Source organism: Microtus ochrogaster, unplaced genomic scaffold, assembly GCF_000317375.1.
Source record: "Microtus ochrogaster isolate Prairie Vole_2 unplaced genomic scaffold, MicOch1.0 UNK3, whole genome shotgun sequence".
NCBI classification, from domain to species: domain Eukaryota; kingdom Metazoa; phylum Chordata; class Mammalia; order Rodentia; family Cricetidae; genus Microtus; species Microtus ochrogaster.
In genome coordinates this window covers 12,202,805-12,224,308 of record NW_004949101.1, presented here as the reverse complement: position 1 = coordinate 12,224,308, position 21,504 = coordinate 12,202,805, and the positions used below count along the sequence as shown (strand labels likewise).

Below are 21,504 nucleotides of genomic sequence, written 5' to 3'. Positions count from 1 at the left end.
CCTGACGTCTGTGCTAGGTTTGCTGGTGGAAACCTTATAGTATCTCACAGTTTACAGACAATATCCGTAAAAACTCACTCTTCAAACCTGTGTCTCAGGACCTGATTAGACGATATGTGTCAATCAAGTCCCTTGGGGCGGGCACTCTAAAGGTACCTTTTAGATAATGTGGGCAAATACCAGGCGGTGGTGGTGCACGCTTTTAATCCCAGCACTCGGGAGGCAGAAACAGGCGGATCTCTGTGAGTTCGAGGCCAACCTGGTCTATAGAGTGAGGTTCCAAAAGCTACATAGAAAAACCCTGTCTCAAAAAAATAAAAAGAAAGGAAGAAAGAAAATGTGGCCAAGTATAGGAACACAATGAGGGCAAGTGTTAAAGGGCGGCCTAGCAAGAATGACTGGGGATTTGTGACTGTCAGAAACTGTTGCCTTTGTAGGGACACAGTGACCCTGTGATGTCACAGCAGGGGAAGCAGGAGTCTGTGCATGCCTACCTCTGTCGCTGAGATAGATAAACCCAGATAGAAGTCACAGAGCAATGGTAGGCAGGGTGGCAGGAGTTGGAATATGATCTGGAGAGGTGAAGGAGGAACTCAGCTACCCCCTTTGGTAGAGTAGGAACCACGTCAGCTAGATTTCAGGTTAAGGCAGGAAACCTGAAGTCTGTTTTATGAAAAAGTAACACTTTAGCTGCAACAATTAAACTGAAAGTTGAGATTGTTCCATAGTATCCTATGGCTGCTTTTGGTAAGACTTGTGGCCTTCCTTGGAATAGCTTTTGTTTACAGTGTTTAGGTGTCATTTGGAATAGACTATCTTTCTTAGGTAAGACCATAGAATGGCAAACTTCATCTCTTTTATCTGATAGGCTAGGGCTAGAGGTAAAAGGGATTCATAATGTCTCTCACCATCCCATTGGATACCTGGGGTGTCATTTCTTTGTTTTTAATATTTTATTAAAATATTTTATCTAAAATGTTAGGTACCCAGGGAAGAGACTAGGAAGGAATTAAGTTATGAGCAGTGATCTGCTTTCAAAGAAGTCAATTTAACGAAGTGATTAGCATCATGAGGTGGACACGAGCGAACTCTATTTTCTCATTTGTTCAGCAGAGCAATAACGACACCAGATATCAACTCCATCTGCTTTCTCCTATTTCTGATCCTATTGTTTGAAAAGGTGAGCCACTCTGTTGGGTTTGTGCATTTGTTCTTCATGAGCAAACAATGAAACTTGATTATAATCATAAAATCGGGCAGCTGGAAGGATTTTCTCTTTCCTTACATCCAAAGTTTATAGCTTAAGGATCCAAGACTCGAGCTGCTGTGTGGACCCAGAGTTGGTGACTCAGGTGTAACATCCTCATTTCAGAGAAAACAAATGGTGGCTTGATTGATTCACTTTTGTAATTGCTGCCAGAGATTTTGAAGTCCCTGCTCCCAAGGGCTTACTTGGCCCTTGCACAGAAAGTCCTTTTTCTGTATTGGGGCAGAGCTTCATGAATAGTCTTCATCATTTAGCACTTAACCTGGTAGTCTCTGGAGACTTCGCTATTGCTCTACAGAGTGAGCATTGGCTACCCTAAAACTCCTTCTGTAGGTGATGGTTCCTTTACTTTTACATTCTGTCAGCTAACTGTTTACTGCAAACTCCTGTAGCTGGAAATTTTTGTCTGAGCTTCAAAAGCATCCTTTGTCTGCTAGAGATCTTGACTTTGAAGCCTCATGGGTGCCTGCAGGTCAGAATGCCCCAAACAGAAACTCTCAAATTCACTCTAAATGTGTGTTTTGTCTCAGTTTCTAAATCTTTGTGTGCCAAGTTGCTCATTTAGAGGGTCCCCCCCGACATGCTCCCTTAATAGGTCTTTGCCCACTCTTTTCCTTCCTTGATACTATTGCTCAAGTTTATGACTGTAGTGGGTTTTGTCCTACTATGACCAAATGCTTGGCAAGAAACACTTTAAAGAAGAGGTGATTTATTTTGGCTCACAGTTTGGAAAGGTACAGTAGCTTCTGGTCAGGAAGGCATGGTAGCAGAGCTGGCAGGTAGGTACAAGGTTGCATGAGGATGAGGTTGATATTTACATCGATGCTGATCAGGAAGCCTAGAGAGCCTTTGTCTGGAACCTGGACTGTAATGCATGAGACCTGTTCCTCAGTGATCAACTTCCTCTAGCTAGGTCCTACCTCCTAATGGTTCTGTAGCCTCTAGAAATAAGCAGCACCAACTGGGGATCAAGGGTTCAAATACATGTGCTTGTGGCAGACATTTCAAATTCAAACCATAACCATAACAATATCCTTTTCATTTGCAGCCCTGACTGATATAGCTGTATAACCCACCCTCTGTCCCTCATCCATTAGTCATGCATTCTACTGGCTTCTAAGTGAGCATCAGCTATTCTTAACAGTGATGCCGTTTTTTTTCCTTCCTTTCACTTAGAGCTTTATGGTTTTCAGGAAGATAGACACAGAAACATAACTTTATCTTTGCCTCTGACTTCATCCTTCACATCAGCTAAAGAAATTGGCACAAAACAAGTCTTGTATTGTTGTTTTATTTATTTGATTAATTAATTTATTTTGGTTCTTCAAGACAGGGTTTCTCTGTGTTGTCCTGGCTGACCTGGAACTCACTCTGTAGACCAGGCTGGCTTTGAACTCACAGAGATCCATTTGCCTCTGTCTTCTAAGTGCTGGGATTAAAGGCATGCATCACCACTGCTCAGCGTCTTGTAGCATTATTTATAAAGCCCTTCCACAACTCCCTGCTACTTTTAGAACTAATTTCTGTTTCCCTTATTTTCTAAATGCAGGCCACCCTTGGCCTGAACTCTGCAGTGAGATTTTAGCTCCTTTATTTATATAACCTATATTAAGCTTTATTAAACTCCAAGAACATAGATGCTGTGGATGCTGTGTACTTGCTGACTTTGAACCACACACCCTCCTCCAGGCTGAATCTGTCCAGATTGTCATAGACTCTGGGTGGGAGTCATTATCCCTCAAAACCACTTTTGATTTCTACCCCAGAGAAGGTGGGTGCTGCACCTTTGTCTCCATGTCAACGGAGCATGTTTTCGCTACAACACAGCCCTCATGCACAGAAGAAACAAAAATGGTGCATATTGGGGACTAAATAAGCATCTCTTAAATGAGTGAGTATTAAATCATGTTAAATTCTGCCCATGGAGTAAATTAGAGAAGCAGTGAACGAGCAAGCCAAAGGAGTACCACAGTTAATAACCTGAAGCCGTCTATACGCCTATTATAGAGGAATGATAGGGTGCTGACAGATGGCAGAATAGCCATTTTGGGAAGGGTGATCAGTAATCTGAAAACTCTGTGTTCATTATTTCCCTAACCGAAACTCTAATGTTATAAGAGCAAACCACGCCCAGTGATGTTTCCCAGGAGACAGTTTATCATCTACTCCTGGAGGCCTCAGGCTTGTGTGTCTTTTCTGTATCATGAGCTCAGTTTCAATAGGTTATGCTTCTTCTGCATAGTGTATTTCCTTACAGCACCAAGTTAGAGAAATTTCCCCATTTCATACTTGCAGGGATTTCACGGGAAAAGGTGATTTATTAAAGAGAATATTTTTATTTAGCCGGGCTTAGGGTGATCTAAAATGCTTGGTACTTACTTTTTGCATTGTACTTTGGTTTCATAATGACCTGTGAACATATCACTGCCAAATGGAGATGCACTAAATTGAAGGGGAATATTATTTTTGAGAGTGTCTTTCATGCTCCGGAGTTGAGGGACCATCCGGAGTTGAGGGACCATCCGGAGTTGAGGGACCATGTTGTTTACAATGGTTTGAATTACTCTGAACGGCTTTGGAACTGTAAATCTGCCCTCCCCACTTGTGGGGTGGTACTGTTTAAAAGGTTCTCTCTCTCTCTCTCTCTCTCTCTCTCTCTCTCTCTCTCTCTCTCTCTCTCTCTCTCTGTTTCCGATTCACATCCTTTTGATTTAGCAAATCTCTTTTAGCTTTGTATAGAGAAAATACTGCTGAGGATGCTGATTATTAAATAGATCATTATTCAAGTTTCAATGGTTACAATATTTAGGAGGATTTTAGTTTATACTTTACAAGCAGCAATTGGGAATGCACAGTATATAACCTTTTATTTAGAGCCTTTTGGATATGTGAGGCCCTTGCAGAATCAAGAGCCTGGCCTCATTCTGTCTGTTTTCTGTTCCCTTTGAAGGAATCAGTAACTGGCTAAAGCTCCTCTCCATCTGTCATAAGGAGCATGAGGGGATTTCTCCAGCCTCCTAGGGGAAAGGAAGAATTCAAAGTACACAGATGACTTGGGTATTAATGCCCATCCTGATGGTAACTCGGTATAGGTGCACTCTTCTGAACTGTTTAGTTACAGGCCAACCCTTGTTTTCTAAGTTTGGATTCTACAAACAGGGCAAGCCCACAGGGTTCTCATAAAGATTGGAAAGTGAGAGTCTGCTCCTTAACTGATAGCCGCAGATGTCTGTCTTCCAGCTTTCGGGGAGAAGTGGCAACATCAGTTATTTGGAAGGTATACGTCCCATCTCTACAAAATGTTCGGTCTATAATATTGTAAGAGAAACTCACCCGTCCCCCAGTGGAAGTGAGAGCAGCACTTATACTGCACAAGTGATGAAATACTAGGAACACAGGGCTTAGGAGCCACTGCGTCCTACATTCCCCCTCCTGTCTCACAGGTCTGAGACTCTCAGAGTAAAAGTCACACACACCCATGCACAGGCACACAGACACAGACAGACAGACACACACCCCAAGACATACTCAAACACACATCCATGCACATATAGGCACACTGGCAAACATACATACATACATACAGACAGACAGACAGACAGACAGACAGACACACACACACACACACACACGCAGGATCATAGATACAGAGAGAAAAATGCACAGATAGACAGAAAGACATACACATACACCCATATTCACAGAGACACACACAGATAGGCAGGCAGACAGACAGAATCACACACACATACACACACACACAGACACACACCTAAGCCATTCACAGATAGACACACACATCCATGCAATATAGACACACAAGTATACATACACCCAGACAGATACACACACATAGAGGCACATGGACATAGACATATACACACAGGCACATACAGACAGACAAACACACACACAGACATACATACACACCCATACTCACAGAGACACACACAGATAGGTAGGCAGACAGTCAGACAGACTCACACACATATACACACATAGAGAGACACATACAGATAGGCAGGCAGGCAGAAAGACAGACTCACAAATTCTCTCTCTCTCTCTCTCTCTCTCTCTCTCTCTCTCTCTCTAGCATTGGAGTGGCAGCAGGTATGAGCTGGGATGTACAAGAAACCACACTGGAGAAATGGAGTAATTCTCTGACATTTTAGAGTCATTACTTTGCAAAATCATAACATTTGAGAGTTAAAATTTAGAGTTGTAATATCGCAGTATTTTGTAACATGGTTTCCCCTGGTTACTTTGAGATCCAGCTCAGAACCCAGTGTGCTATGCGCCTTGGGCCTTAGGAATGAAACCTCATTCTCTCCACAGTCCTGCAGGGTAGGTATGGTCATCATTTGATACTGAGAACACAGAGTGATTAAAACATTTATTCAAGGTCTTGTGATTGATCTACAGGACAGATAGGCTTCAAAATAAGGTTGACCTGAACACACACTGCTGTATCTGTGCCTGCGTGGATACAGAGGAAAAGTCACATGAGGACAAAGATGGGAAGGTAGCAGTCTTAGCCAAGAGAGAGGCAGCAGTAGAAAACAAGACAGCCTGGGCTTGATCCTGGACTTCAGGCCTCCAGAACTGCGAGAGAATAAAATTTCTTCTGTTTAAAAAAAAAAAATTCTTCTGTTTAAGCCGTGTAGTCTGTGGCATTTTGTTACAGCACACACAGCAGCAGCATATAATATGGTCCTATGGAGATGGTAACGTGTGTGTGTGTGTGTGTGTGTGTGTGTGTGTGTCTGTGTGCGCGCGTGTACACACTCCCTGAGGCTGAAGTTGACTCTTTGTTTCCTCATTGACCTTGCACAATACTGGACACAAAGGAAGCATTTTGTATTTGCTTGCTGAGGAAGGTATATTGAAGGGAAGTGCTTGGCAATTTAGAACAGAATGATGAAATGAGCTACTAAATACACACATTGTCTCTCGCCTCAGAATATTAATGTTGGCCTTTGAGAATGAGCTCCTTTCCTCAGAAGCTTGCCTTACAGCGCTTTTAGAAGCTTTCCTAAGGCTTGGAGGGTAGAGCGTAGGTAGGTCCTGTCTTTCTTACGTGTTTTTACTGTGTTAAGTTCACATCTTTGAGAAATCCAGGAATTGAAAGGTACCATATTAAATGGTCTTAAATAATTTTCCATGATTATTAATTCAAATTAGTGCCTCGTTTATAATTTTATAAATGACATGTACTTGTGGAATTTCTCTGCTGTTAGTGTAAGTTCTAGGGTAGTTTTATAAAAGTTTTTTTTTCATCATTTAGATTTTTTTTTTTTTTTGAGACATGGTTTCTCTGTAGCTTTGTAGCCTGTCCTGGAACTAGCTCTTGAAGACCAGGTTGGCCTTGAACTCACAGAGATCTGCCTGCCTCTGCCTCCAGAGTGCTGGGATTAAAGGTGTGTGCCACCTCCCAGTTAAAGTTTTTTTTTCATGATTGACTAGGGAATATCTATTTCTGTAGGGAAATAAATTATCGTGAGACTTTCACTAAGTAGTGAATACCGGTTTCTGTGATTTGGTGCTCATTGGGGAAACACATTCAGCAGAGTGGAGTTGTTATGAGTGTGGTATTTTATTTAATTACTTCTATACAAGTTACAGATATAGGAGTAAGATATTTGTGGAATTGAGGTTATAAAACAGGGAACACACCTGCTAAGTGATTTCTATTCAGTATATTGACTATAAAGGCATCATAAATAGAACACATTATATTATTATGCTTTAAATTACGAAGGAATATGTGGATGTTTTGTGAAACCTTACTAGTGGAGTAAGCTTTAAAATATCGTACTGCTAAGTAATAGAGAATTCGATTGTGTAGAGATGATGTACTTTATTCCACAGCCCGATTTAGCTGTGTCACGGAATGAGGTTAGATAGGACATGTAGTTTCTCTCAGTATATGTATAAAATGGCAGTGATTCCCTTGATCAGCTCCTGCCATTTGAATTCATTTGAATAAGGTGTAAGCTGTGCAGTAAAAGACCTTCAGTCACAGGGAGGCTCCTGTTTTTGAGTCAGAATCATATCATGGCCAGCACACAGTAGGTTTTTCTACATGCCCTAAAATTAATATATAAGATGAGGAGAGAAGGCCACATGCTGCTCTTCTACATCTCTGCTTAGTTCATTCTTTTTTTATATCCTAGTTTGGATTTTTATGCATTCTGCTGTTTCTATAATTGGTATCTAAGCAATGCATTTTTTAACATTAATTATCAAGTTTTGTCTTAGACTTAAATTCCATGTGGCTATGTGAGGCAGCATAAATGGGCATCGTCCACCTTGCTGACACCTCCTTTCCTCAGTGGGAAGTATGTTGACCTTGACTGTGACTTTGATATTTAGGATGGCTAATGATCCGAAGAGATAAATCCCACTGGGATTGTAGACGTCCATCCCTATACCATCATCAACTACACAGTTCAATAATGCCGAAAGCTGCCAAGACCTGAGCATTTCAGCGGGGGATTACCTTAAGCATCACAGATTTACTTGCTGGAAACAGTTCATTTTCTGAAAAATCTTCCTCCATTCTGTAGGTTGGTGTTACAGTCCCAGGGACAACATGATTCTTTGGATATTGTAGCTTAGAACAGTGGAATTGCTGTTTTTAATTTTGAAAGGAAAAAAAGGTCTTAACAGTTAAACTTCTTTGTTTGAGGGAATCATGCCAGTGTGCCCATTGCATGACTCAGTTTGGAATAGAGGAGGTGGTGGGGATTAAGTCATCGTTGGAATTCTTCATCCCTCTCCGTGGTTCACTTTGCTCTTGTGAAGGGAGGCAAAGACTTATGAAAATGTGAACATCTGAAACTCATTTGTGTAGACACAAGAGGATAGATGTCATACATAGTCCATGGTCGTGGGCTCTTTGCAGACACTCTCAGGTACAGCATCGATGTCTGGGAAGGAAACTGACATTTTCTAAGTGTCTTGTCAAAGCTTGGGACTCCCGGCAGTCTTCCGGAGGAAGCTTAGGAAACTTGGTAGGACCGTGTGTCATCGCCACCCAGAGTTGTCCCTGACAGGCCAAATGACCGTGGGCAATACTGATTCCTTCCTCATTGATTTTTTTTTTCTGTCCTGTGAGGTTTGTGGTGATATCCTCATTCTGTGGATAAGGAAACAGTCTCTTTGAAATCATTGGTTCCAGACTGCAAAGGAAGCACGTTGCCATGGTTGAGCTGGAGGCAGATGTCCTCAAGGTCTCTTCCTCTGTGTTTCATTCCCCAGGTCATCTAGGCTGTCGGTACCTAACAACCCAACCAGCGATTTTGATCAAGTTGAGTATTATATCCCTGATGAAAATACTCACATTGGAGGTTCTCAGGATATGAGAAAAGGCTCTAAGAAAGGAGTTGGGAGAATTGCCTGGTAGCTGGCCATGCCCTGACTGACTCTCCTGAAGCAAGCCACACCATTCTCCCTGTGAAGGGGAGATAAGTGAAGGCTTGGGCTTGCTGAGCTTGCCTTCAGGTCTCTGTTTTTATTACCAGGAGGGGCTGCTCTCTGTGCCTCGAGCTCTCTGTTCAAGTCCATTTTGCCTGATCTTTTTTCAAACCATTTGTGTATTTCATACCCAAAGGGCGCACGAGTCTCTTTGCAGAGATTGATTGATTGAATAATTGGACTTCTTCTGGCAAGCTTGACTGTCCGGGTGAGATGTTCAGTCTCTCTCCGTGGAAGGTTACTTTGATAGAGTTGGGCTGTGGGGTGAAGGCTTCTGAAATGCATTGAACTTCCGCTTTTTCGGTGTTGTCTCAGTTTTCTCTGTGACTCAAGTTCATGGAAACAAATCTACAGGGTAGATCCTCAGTGTAACTGGTTTGTTGACTGGATCACATTACAAAACAAGCAGAAACTATCTTTATTTTTCTCCATGCTCTCCGTTGGATGGTATGTTTGGCATTACCCTATAATTTTGAGTCATCATAATATACTTGGGGCAACCTAATTTTGAATACTAAACAATAATGTACCCAGATGTCAATCAGAGTGTCCATTCTTTTATCCAGTTTGTTATGTCTTCTCTTAATATCTGTTCTTCCAGCTGATCGAGGCTTGGTCATCAGCCATAAGGAAGAAAGTTAGTCCTTACAGGATCGGGCCAAGGCTGCTGCACTTAGCAGAGCTGTTGGCTGCGTGACTCTTCTTTCTCACACTTTCCCCGACCCATCCTTTGGAATTTCTTGCAAAGTCATTAGATTATATGACTTTGGTCAAAGTGTTCCCTGTCCAGATAACCACTTCAGAATTTAGCACCTCTCCTCTAGTGGCACTTCACTGGATTGTTCTTGTATTTTTGTTCAGGAAGCTTACTTGGGTGGGGCTCTTAACAGAATCACTGAAAATGACCATCTCAGGAAGGATAACACACTTGGCCCGCAGGGAAAGTCTTCTACTATCAGACTTTGAGGCACAGCCCGTCTCCATTTTACCCGGGCCTCTGTAGACTGTTTTGTAATGGCAGGCAGCACTCACAGGGACCGTAGCCATGAGTCTCTGTGAGCGAGCGAGCACCCAGATATCCAATGGGTTAGCAGCCTTCTTCACTGCAGATAGCCACATTTATGAGGATGGCTTCGGGTACTTGGTGGGGCGGGTAAAGAAGGCAGGAAATGGGAACAATTAGATTGTCTTCGAAGATTCTTTTACTGCTCTGTGGGCTCCTGAGTGTGGATGCCTTCTAGTTTCACTTGGCCCCGGGCAACAAAGCCTGTGAATCTGCAAAAGAACAGCTCTCATTGTCAGGCATATCAAGAGTTCCAGTGAAAATCTGAAACACCAGGACAGTTCCCATTCTGCTTTTCTTGGAAGGAATTTAGAGATGGTTTTCAGCAGCGAGATGTTCGGGAGTATTAAACCTTGAGAAACACTCATAGTCTGCGAGCTGCTACATTCTATAATCTCCCTGCTCTGTAACAAAATTCCTAAGGAGCAAATAAATGACTAATTGATACAGTCAAGGTGACTGTTGTATTGGTGTCCGGGTAAGGGAAAGTTGGAGGAATGAGATTTCTAATCTGCAATTATTCTTTACTTATTTGGTTAAATAATAGGCCACTGAAGTAGAAAAAGTAATTCAGAACTCTTGTTCGCTCAAACTAGTTGGTCAGGTTGATCAAGGCAGGAACTGGATGGGCAGGTGTCTCTGTTAGAAATCTTAGCCAGTGCAGGCTGTAGACATTATTTTTTGTATTCTGTATATGCTTGTTTATATGATGAACACACATTTCTGTTCATACACACAGAAATATGTGTTCATACATGTAAATAGAAATGTGTACTTGATAGTCCCAGTATAATAACATATAATGTAATACTGTGTATGAAATTGTCTAAGTTAGGGTTACTATTGCTGTGATGAAACCCCATGGTCAAAAGCACCATGGGGAGTTGAGTTCCATATAACAGTTCATCATCAAAAACAGTGAGGGCAGGAGCTCACTCAGGACAAGAACCTAGAGGAGGAGTTGCAGAGGCCATCGAGGGGTTCTGCTTACTGGCTTGTTCCCTGTGGCTTACTCAGCCTGCTTTCTTATAAAATCCAGGACCACCTGCCCAGGGATGGAACTACCCATAAGGGGCTGGGTCCTCCCCCTTAAATCACTAATTCAGTAAATACCCTACGGGTTTGCCTACAGTCGAATATTTTCTCAATTGAGGCTTCTTCCTCTCGGATGACTTTAGCTTGTTTCAAGTTGACATATAAAACTAGCCAGTACAGAAGTATAACAAATACATTTTAATAATTGGCCAAGAATAAATGGCATAAAGTATAAAACATGCTCAGTTTTTTCCCCTCTATTTATAATTCAGATATAGATGGCTATAAAATACATGCATTAGTTTATTGATTTAGAAAATAACTTCAAAATAATTAACATGATTTTGTTCCCAAATCAGATACATTCTGGTGACACATGCTGAGAAATCGTTTTAAAATTATAAATTTAATTTTGGTCAATGTTACTTGTCACCATGCTTCAAAATTTATAAACATGTATAATTTACCCTACGATATGAATAAAAATAGGATTACATCTTGGTGGTATCGAAGAGTTTTCTTAATTAAAAGTTTTACTTTTAATTTTGTGCATTTGAGTGGTCTGTGGGTTTTTGCGAGTGAGTGAAGGTGCTCACGGAGGCCAATGGTATTGGAGAGCCCCAAAGCTGGAGTTACAGGTAGTTGCGAGCTGTCTGATGTGGGAGCTGGGACCTGAATTCCCTACCCTCCATAGGAAGTGTGAGTGCTCCAGTTCCATTCCCTAAGGGTCTTAAAGCTAACTTTGAGCTCATAAACATATCACATGATCATTCTGAAAATGCTGTTGGAAATTGGAAAGCATGAAGGAATAGTGGTACCCCAGTCTGTTCATAATACAGCTAATCCGGCCAGGGCCAGCAGAAGAAACAGCACATTGCTTCTTGTTGGTACATTTTTTCCACGAGTTTCCAAAAAATTGTCTTTTCATGGTGGAATGTCTTTAATTTATATTTAATAAAATAAAACAGCAAAACAAACAAACAAAGGGGCGGAAGAGATGGCTCCGTGATTAAGAGCACTGACTGCTCTTCCAGAGTACCTGGGTTTGGTTCTGAGCACCAATATGGCATCTTACAGTCGTCTCTCACTCCTGTTGCAGGGGATCTGATGCCCTCTTTTAGCCTCCACAGGCTCTGTACTCATGTAGTGCACAGAGGAGTGTGCAGGCAAAATACCTGTGCACATAAAATAAGAGCAAAATAAAAAGTTAAAACAAGCAAACACATAAGAAACCTCAAGCCATCCAAGAATTCTTTTCATGTTAAGACTTTGTATGTCTAGAAAGCTGTCCAGTGTAATCAGAGGTCTGCTGAGTATAACTCCTCATATTTATCTGTAGATTATCTGCTTAGATCACCTTTTTGAGATAAGTCAGTCATTGCTTATTACTTTAAGATGCAGAGAAAGAAATAAGGACAGACAACTGAAACATGAGAAGAGTTACAGTAACACACGTGTTTTTAGCTCCAGTCTTGGTATCCTGTATGGCAGCTAATTTCACATGGACCTCAGCATTTCATTGTGTACATGGGATGGTTTCTTTCTGGTGTGGGCTCATGTTGACAGAGGTTTCTGTCCTGCCCAGTCTCACAGCCGTTCAGTCCCAAAGAAACACACAGAGGTCTACATTAATCACAAACTGCTTGGCCTGTTAGCTCAAGCTTCTTATTAACTCTTTCTTACATCTTAAATTAGCCCCTAATTCTTGTCTGTGTTAGCCACGTGGCTTTGTACCTTTATCAGTGAGGCATTCTCATCTTGCTTCCTCTGCATCTTGGTGACGACTGCAGACTGATTCTTTCCTCTTCCCAGAATTCTCCTGTTCTGGTTGTCCCTTTTCTACTTCCTGCCTGGTCACCCCACCTATATTTCCTGCCTGGCTACTGGCCAATCAGCATTCTATTAAAACAATACAATATACGTTGCAGGGTCTAAGACCATTGACCCACAGCAGGCTCAAAAGTGAAGGGGAACATCAGTGCCTTTGGCTGCAAGGTGAGCTTTTTATAAAGGATCCAATTGGCTAGGAAGCCTATAGTTTGAGATTGAGAAAGAAGTTGAAAACAGAGTTCATCTCTGCTGCCAGATAGTGCTTTTGAGTGTCATCCCTGCTCAGGGGCCATGCTAATCTTCTCTGTATCGTTACAATTTTAATATAGTGCTGCCGAAACAAGCACCAGATACTGCCTTAGAAAGCCGCCTTCTTCCTCTTTCTTTGTGATCCAAACTTTTAAAATCACTCTTCCTTTGCTGAAGACACAGAGAAATAACTCCATTGAAGGATCCTTAGCATCAGGGTGCCACGTGAGAGCATGTCTCCCCGCTTTGTATTGTGGGGAAAGTATTGAAATGTAAGAAAGGAAGGAAGGAAGAAAAGAAAGAAAGTATATTTATCTCTTAGAAGAAAGGTTCTATTGAGGTAAACAACAACAAGAAAAAACAAACAAACAAAAATCCCACATCACCCTAAATTGAGATTTTTTTTTTTTTAAAGTAAAAAGCTTCCCTGTGTGGAAAATTTTCAAAGCAGAGATAACTAACAGAAAGGGCGAGAAAACAATGGAAATATGCCTTGTCACTTAATAATTTCAAATAAATTTGGCTTCTAACACACTCAGTTTTCATATCCACATGGGGATTTGGCATTTATTTTGACGGAGATGATGACCTGGAAAAACACTCCTCGTTGCTGCAGGCCTGCAGGGTTGCATCACCTGGGTGGCGGAGCAGCCGGCTCTGGCTAATGTGTTGTTGTTCACTCTTTCCTTCAGTAGCAGATCGTGTCGACGGCACATATTGTGTCAAAATAATTGCCAAGTGTTTCGGGGGTGGAGAGTCTGTTTCTTCCCCATGAGCACTGATGAAGTTGTTGAACTGTGTGTGTGTGTTTGTGTGTGTGTTATCATAACAGCTTATGTCACTACCATGTTGACTGGATAAATATTTCCGCTGAGGTTTTCATCAGCTTTAACGAGGTGTTCAGTAGGCCTTTGAAATTTGTCTTTCTTTGGTCAATTCCCCCACCCTGATTTTGGCTCGCCGGAGTTCACTGTCTCCCACCACTTTGGCCAACCAGCTAAGGAATGGTGGATTTCATCTGTAAGGCCATCCAGGGTCAGAGGTCTCCAACCATGACAGGGGTGCCGTAGTGTTTGGGCACCGTATATGAGGAGGGATCTGTGCAGGCTGTATGCGACTGTGACAGAATACCTGACATACCTGGCAACTTAGGAACGGACACTTCATTTTGCTGCACTGCAGAAATGCTTGATCAAAGAAGTCTGTCGTCTTGGCCAGGAGCAGAGAGGGAAGGAAAGGGAGCGGGAGAGGAAAGGAGGGTATTAGGGTCCCATTGTTCCCTTTAAACACAGACCTGTGATCTGAAAACCTCACTATGCACCTTCTTAAGGATTCCAAGCTCTCAGCATAGTGCCCTGGGGAGGGGGTGTGTTGGAGGATGGGGTGAGAGGTTGTTGAGGGGGGTGGACCAAGCCTTGAACTCGATGGGGAGACAGTTAAGATCCAGATCCTAATGGGTCCTCTAACTCTCAGGGACACTGAAATCTTAGGCTTGTCTAGGTTGGATAAGTAGATTTTTCATAAGCAGGCCATGGTTGCTCAGATACGTTGGTAAATCCCTGTCAGGGTCACGTGCAGCAATGTCTGCTAACTATGCTTGAGGTTGCTTTTGGGTCCATATATCACATGAAGGTTCTTTCAAATGTTTCCTGAGCTAATGTCGATGTGTGGTTTGCAAATAATGTTTTAATAAAAGACCGAATGAACACTGACCTTCCTTAGGTCTGCCTTTTACCAGGTAAATGGCTTCAGCCATTCTCCTCAGCTCCCTCTAAACATGTGCCCATCTGCAGGCGATGCTGCAGACTGTGGAGCTGTGAAGACTGAGTGAAAAGCTGGGTGGAAAGCACCAAACAGTGTTCTGGTGGTGAATAGCCGTGGTGGGTGCAGACCTCTTCTTACTGGAGACATTCAGCAATGAAAATACCGTGCTGGTTCAGTTGAACTGTTTATGCAACTCATTTTTTTCTTTCTTTTGGAAGATTGTATATTCTTTATAAAGTCTCTTAAAAAGTAATCTATACATTGATTTACTTATTTAGCTATTGAACATCTATTGATAGTTACTGCCAGCTTCCTGGGCTCTAGAAGTTTACACTGTGCCAATGTAAGGAGTGAGAACTCACTATGGAATTTTATGTTTTGGGGATTGTAGTAGGCATTCTTTGGGCCACCAACCAACTCCCAAATCATGACACGGAGACTTATGTAACACGAATTAATAATAAAAATTCAGAGTCTGCTATCAGGGGAGAATGATGAAGATCAGAGCAACAGAGCAACTAGCCACTGGAGAATTCTTAGCACTACCAATGCTCAGACCAGAGAGGTGATCCTGTCCTCAGACTGCAGCAAGCTCTGTCTCCTCCTGCCTTATATTCCTCTCTCCTCCCAGCCATATCACTCCTGTCTCCACCTTCGTAGTACTCGGATTAAAGGGGTGGGATCTCAAGTGCTGGAATCACTGTGTGAGCTCTGTTTCCCTTATAGACTGGATCAATTTTGTATAACCCAGGGTAGCCTTGGACTAACAGAGATGGGTCTGCCTCTGTCTCCTGAGTCCTGGGATTAAAGGTGTGTGCCACCACTGCCTGGCCTCTATTGACTAAGCTCTGCACTCTGATCTTCAGGCAAGTTTTATCTGTTAAAACACACAAAAAATATCACTACAAACTCATTATTAGTTATGAACACGCAGCCTTATCTTATGCTTGTCCTGCTTTGCTTAGTCCTTATAACTTAAATGAACCTGTTTCTCTTCAGCTACATTTTGCCTTGGGACTTTTTACTTTTCTGTCATTCTTTATGCCCTACTCTGTGTCTTGCTCTCTGGTGGCTACCTCTCCTCATTCTCTTCTCCCAAGCCTAAATTCCTCCTACTACTTATTCTCCATCCACTAGCCCCCATCTATCCCTCTACTGCCTAGCTATTGGCCATTCCACTTTTTATTAGCTCAATCAGGTGTCTTAGGCAGGCAGAGCAACATGTCTTTACATCATTAAACAAATGCAGCATAAACCATCGTAGCACAGCTCTACATAGTTTATGTAACAGTCAATGACAGGGGATGGCTTGGGGATAGGGAGATGGGTAGGAGTGCTTGGTGCACATGAGTGAGGGTCTGGGTTTAGATCTTAAGTATCCATGTAAAAAGCCAGGTTTGACCACACTCTCCTATAACCCCAGCAGTAGGCAAGGATGGGGGTGTATGGGACATTGAGGGGGGCGGAAGGAGTTGGAAACTGGAAGATTACTGGGGCTTCTGTGAGAGAACCTGAATCAAGGGAATAAAGCAGAGAACAAGAGAGGACCCCCAGTGCCGATGTTCTCTGGCTTCTGAGTGTGTATGGAGTGTTCACACGTCTACACACACATATATACATGCGTGCATACACACACACACACACATAGTAAAAAAACAGAATTTAACCTTCTACAGAAGGTTGGTGCCTCGGGACCCATGGAAGCAGTAAGTGGCCTTTGAGTCAGGTTATCCCTTAAGCCCTCAGCAGGGTCTTTGAGCTCTTGCATTTGTTAGTGATGTTTTGTTTTTGCCATAATCTAGTCATGACCATACATACTTGTGTTTCTCTGTTGAGACACAGGGTCGAAAGCTTACCTTAAACCTGAAGTGTCCCATTTCTCTGGTCATTGGAACAGCATTTTGAATACTTTTCCTTTGATCATCATTCTGTTCCATCCCATGGTCCCCAGGAGGGCACAGCATAGCTTGGTGGACATGGCCTGTTGCTTTTGAGGGTTTGTTAGCAGCATGTTGGCTTTGGGTATAAGATACATATAGTCTTCCGAGCTGCTGATGAGGTCAGCAGTGATTATCACAGTAGAAGTGGGGCAGCCTCTGAGAACACAGCAAAGGGAAGAGCAAGTCACGTATGGCTTCTTAGAATCCACTGGACAGTGAAATCCCACCTTAACCACATAGAAATTGGTCACACCTGTTGCGAAAAACCGGGAGGTAAATAGCTTTTCAGCAAGGCCACCCAAAAGCCAGATTTGTTGCCTTTCTTCACCTCCTTCAGTTTGCAAGGTGGGACATGGCTTTGAGTCTCCTGGGGAAGAGAGTAGGGGATGCATTCCTGTTGCTTTCTCTGCGGCAGTGCGCTGGTCAAAACTGCCACATTGCTGCCATTTGTTTCAGAGGAAACCTAGACCACAGATCTTTTTGCCTTGGCATATCCCCTTCCAGAAAGAAGTCAGGATTGTCACTGTGAGAAAAATAGGCATGACATAACACCTGGGGACTTTATTTTTATTACTTCAAACAGATTTAGTCCTCGATTTTGTGACGCGACAATTGAGCTGTGTATGAGTATGAGTTGCTACTTTATGTAATATATAAAGTCCACAAAAGATGACTCCCAATCTAGTAAGACCGGACTTTAAATTATGGCTGTAGGAGTGAAAAATTTCTACACATGGTTGTAAAATAATGGAGATTTCTCTTAGCTCTTGGAGTAGATTGTTGGAAGTGTGATTTTGAAGTTCAAACAACTAAAGTTTGGTTAACTGACCTCCGTCATCTAACTCCTTTCCAGTGATTACCAATACACTCCCTCCTTTGACCTTCCGTCCTTTCACAGATAAATTCAGAAGCCTGCCTCATAAATCCAAGTGACTCTGATTTTCCTCTCTGTCTTCTTTCCAGCGTTTGCATGCTTACTCATTAAGTCAGATAAATTTCTTCTGTAAAGTTTGGCGTTCTTTCTTTGTTGGAAGGGAAGCAGCTTGTTGTGGGACAGGAAGAACTGAGAAGGAATACAGAAAATGATGACATATTCTCTCTTTTTTCCCCCCTCTCCCTCCTCGCCCCTCCCTCTTTTCTTCCCTCCTTCCTCTTACTACTATTGTAGACATTATACATAGACTCATAAGATCATTTTCCTTTTGCTCTCCCTTTCTTCCCTTTCCTCCCTCCTTCCTTGTTTCTCCCTCTCTCCCTTCCTTTCTTTTGACAGTCTTACATGTCCACTTGATCCAGAATTCAACCGCAGCAGCACTCCTGTGTCTACCCCCAAGGTCAGGGGCTGCCAGTGGTGGTGCCCTTTATTCTGCGTAGATCACTTTGCTATGGAGTTGGCACTGAGTACCACCGTGGTCCATTTATGCTGTTCTGGGACCTAAACTTAGGACACTTCTGCATGCTAAGCAAATACTCCACCAATGGAGCCCCACCCTCAGCCACCTAAGGCCGTTTCCATGCTGGTCTATAATGTACTTTGAGGGTATTCCTAGTCTGCTATACCCTGCTCCTCTCTCTTCAACCCCTTCCTCTCCCTTTAGTCCCCTTTGTTTCTCACAGTTTTCTTCCTACTTTCATGTCATTTGTACATTTGACTTTATGTTTCAGTAAAGACTAGAAAACAGGCAGTGTTTGTCTTATGGAGACTGACCTTATTTGCATAATGATTATTTCCAATTGTTCTGTCTTGAAATTGGCCTAACTTCATTCTTTATAGCCATAAAAACTCCAGTGTGTCTGTGAATCACAGTTTCCTCATCTCTTCTCTTGGCAGACACCTAAGTAGGTTCAGAACACAGCTACTGTGAGCAGTGTTGCGGTAGCATAGATGTGCAAGTGTCTCTTCCATGACTTGGAGTCCTTCATTTAAACACTCAGGCGTGGTAGAGATAGGTCACGTGATAGGCTTACTGATTTGCTTTTTAGAAACCTACATACTTAATTCCATAGTGACTGAACTAGTTTGCAAAGTTGTTTTTTTTTTTTGTTTTTTTTTTTTGCTTTGCTTTGTTTTTTGTTTTTGTTTTGTTTTGTGTAGCTTTGTAGTCTGTCCTGGAACTTACTCTGTAAACCAGGCTGGCCTCAAACTCACAGAGATCCACCTGCCTATGCTTCCCAACTGCTGGGATTAAAGGGGTGTGCCACCATGGCCGGAAGCAAGATTTTTTTTTTTTGTTGTTGTTGTATCCTTTGAGTTTGTACTATTCCTTTCCTATTTTATGAAATTGTTTGGGAAGCATTGGTTCTTCTTTGAAGTTCTGATAGAATACACCATTGAATCCATCTGGGCTTGAACTCAGTCATTTTTTTTTAATCGCTACTACAATAATATAGATGAAAAATATAAATTCTATGCTTTTATTAATGGCGTCTTCTTCTGGTCAGTATGGCCTAAGCGCTTGCCTGTTTGTTTACCTCTTATCAAGTCAATTCTTCCTTACATTGATTTCCTTGTATTGTTTTTAACATCTCCATTTCACTACTCTTGGCCCTGATCTTAGTTACTGCCTTTCCGGTTTGCAGTTTGGCTTTTTCTTGTTTTTCCAAGGCCCTAAAGTATAGATGACACTATTTATTTTAAATCTCTGATTTTTTAGTGTAGATACTTACAGGTATAAAAATCTCTCTGATTCTTTAGTGTAGGCATTTACAATTATAAACTTCTCTCTTAGAACTGCCTTCATTGAATTCTGTCAGTTTGGAATGTTATATTCTTATTTTCAGGGATCCTAAGCTTTCCCTCGTGATTTCTCCAGTGATCCCCTCATCTCCATGTTTGTGCCTGCTCTGCACTTTCTCTGACTGATTGTGTTTTATTTGTTATCAGACAGGATACAAAGAATTATTTCTGTTTCCCTGTATTAAGACTTGCTTCAGGTCCTACTAGATGATCTATTTCAGAGAACATTCCATAGGCTACCAAAAAGGATGTGTGTTGTGCAATGGTTGGTGGACTTTTCTGTAGCTGCTTGTTAGGTCTGTTTGATGCACGCTGTCATTTTACTTGGATGTTTCCCTGGCTATTTCCTGTCGCTTGTGAGCTGGGTATTGAGATCACCTGCTGTTGCTGTGTTACAGTTAATGTGCCTTAGTTTTACGAAATTACTGGCGCACCTGTGTTCAGTGCACATCTGATTAGAACTGTAATTTTCTTTTGATGAGTTCTTCCCTCATTCATTATGAAGTGACCCTTTCCATCTCTTCTAATTTTGATCGGAGGTATAGTTTTTTAGTTATTAAAACAGTGACCCAGGCCGACTTTCTAGTTCCATTTGCTTGGAATACCCCTTTCTGTTGTTTCACCCTGAGGTTGTATCTGCCTATGATGAGAAGGCAGTCTTTTAGGCAACAAATAGATGGATCCTGTTTTAATGTCTGTCTGCTCATCTTTCTTTGACTGGGGGATTTTGTCTATTGATATTTAGAATTGCTATTGATAGGTTTTTGTCACTGATTGCTTGATGTTTCCCTGTTTGTATTTGTTTTCTGCTGGGCATTAGTCATTCTTGAATATGCTTGTCTTTCTCCAAGGATTCTGCCAGACATCTTCTATTGGGCTGAGTATTGGGTTAGCAGTCATAAATTTCTTCAGCGTGTTCATATCATGGACAGTTCTGTTCTGGCAGTGTGGTACTTTGAATGTAATTGGCCCCCATAATCTAATAGGGAGTGCTATTATTCGGACGTATGACTTTGTTGGAGTGGGTATGGCCTTGTTGGAAGAAGTATGTCACGGTGCTTTGAGGTTTCCTATGCTCAGGATACTGCCCGTGTCTCAGTTGATTTCCTGTTGCTTGCAGGATGTAGGACTCTCAGCTGCTCCAGCACCAATTCTGCCTGCGTGCCGCCATGCCCCGTGTCGTGATGATAATGGACTGAATCTCTGAAACTGTAAGCGAGGTGCAGTTTAAACTACTTCTAGTTCAAATATGTTAATCCAGATTTGGGGCTTAGTCCATGTCCTAGTTGGGTTACTATTGCTATGATAAAACACCATGACCGAAAGTAAGTAGAGGAGGAGAGGGTTTATTTGTCTTACATTTCCACACCACTGTTCATCATTGACAGAAGTCAGGACAGGAACAGGGCAAAAACCTGGAGGCAGAAGCTGACTCATGCCCAACATGGATTGCTCAGCCTGCTTTCTTTTAGAACTCAGGACTACTGGTGCAGCAATAGCATCACCCACGATGGACTGAGTCTTCCTCCATCCATTACCAATTAGAAAAATGTGCTACAGGCTCGCCCACAGCCTGATCTATGGAGGCATTTTCTCTCCTCTCAGATGACTTCAGTTTGTGTCAAGTAGACATAACACTATCCCGCATAGTCCCATTACTTAGTTCCTGGCCTAGATTCCCTGAGTTCAGCTCTGATTCTCAGTTCCCTCCTTGGTGCTCTCTCTGGATCACTACCATTGTGCAGAGCAGGACAGGAGCTATCGCTGTGGGGTCCTACTGATTTTAGTGGCGTCCTTGAGGGTGAGCCTGCCACGCATTCTAGTCGTGCTTAAGGTCCCTCGTTCCCTGCCAGGGGTGTGTATAGAAGTGTCCAAGGCTCTGATGCGGTTCTTCCCTTGAGCCCTTTCTGAGGAGCCAGTGTGTCGAGGAAGGGAAGGTAGAGGCTGCCTTCTGAAGGCTCCCATTGACCTCAGCCAAGCCCTGCATCAGCTTTGGCCTCTCCATTTAGCATCTGGACCTTCCTTCCCATTATGTATCCACTCCATGATTGTGCATCTGTCTGTGGCATCAGCACTGCTGTGTGTGGGGGGGAAGCACTTCCCCAGGGCTTTTCCACCTAGCCCAGCTGCTTGTGGCTGGCAG

General features: G+C 42.5%; 1 protein-coding gene and 1 pseudogene across 4 annotated transcripts in view; one reads left to right on the top strand and one right to left on the bottom strand.

Moving 5' to 3' along the window:
- Window positions 1-21,504, top strand: part of Plcb4 (phospholipase C beta 4) — a 359,286-nt gene that overhangs the window by 9,439 nt on the left and 328,343 nt on the right. The window lies entirely within an intron of this gene.
- LOC113458108 lies at window positions 12,901-13,017 on the bottom strand (annotated as a pseudogene).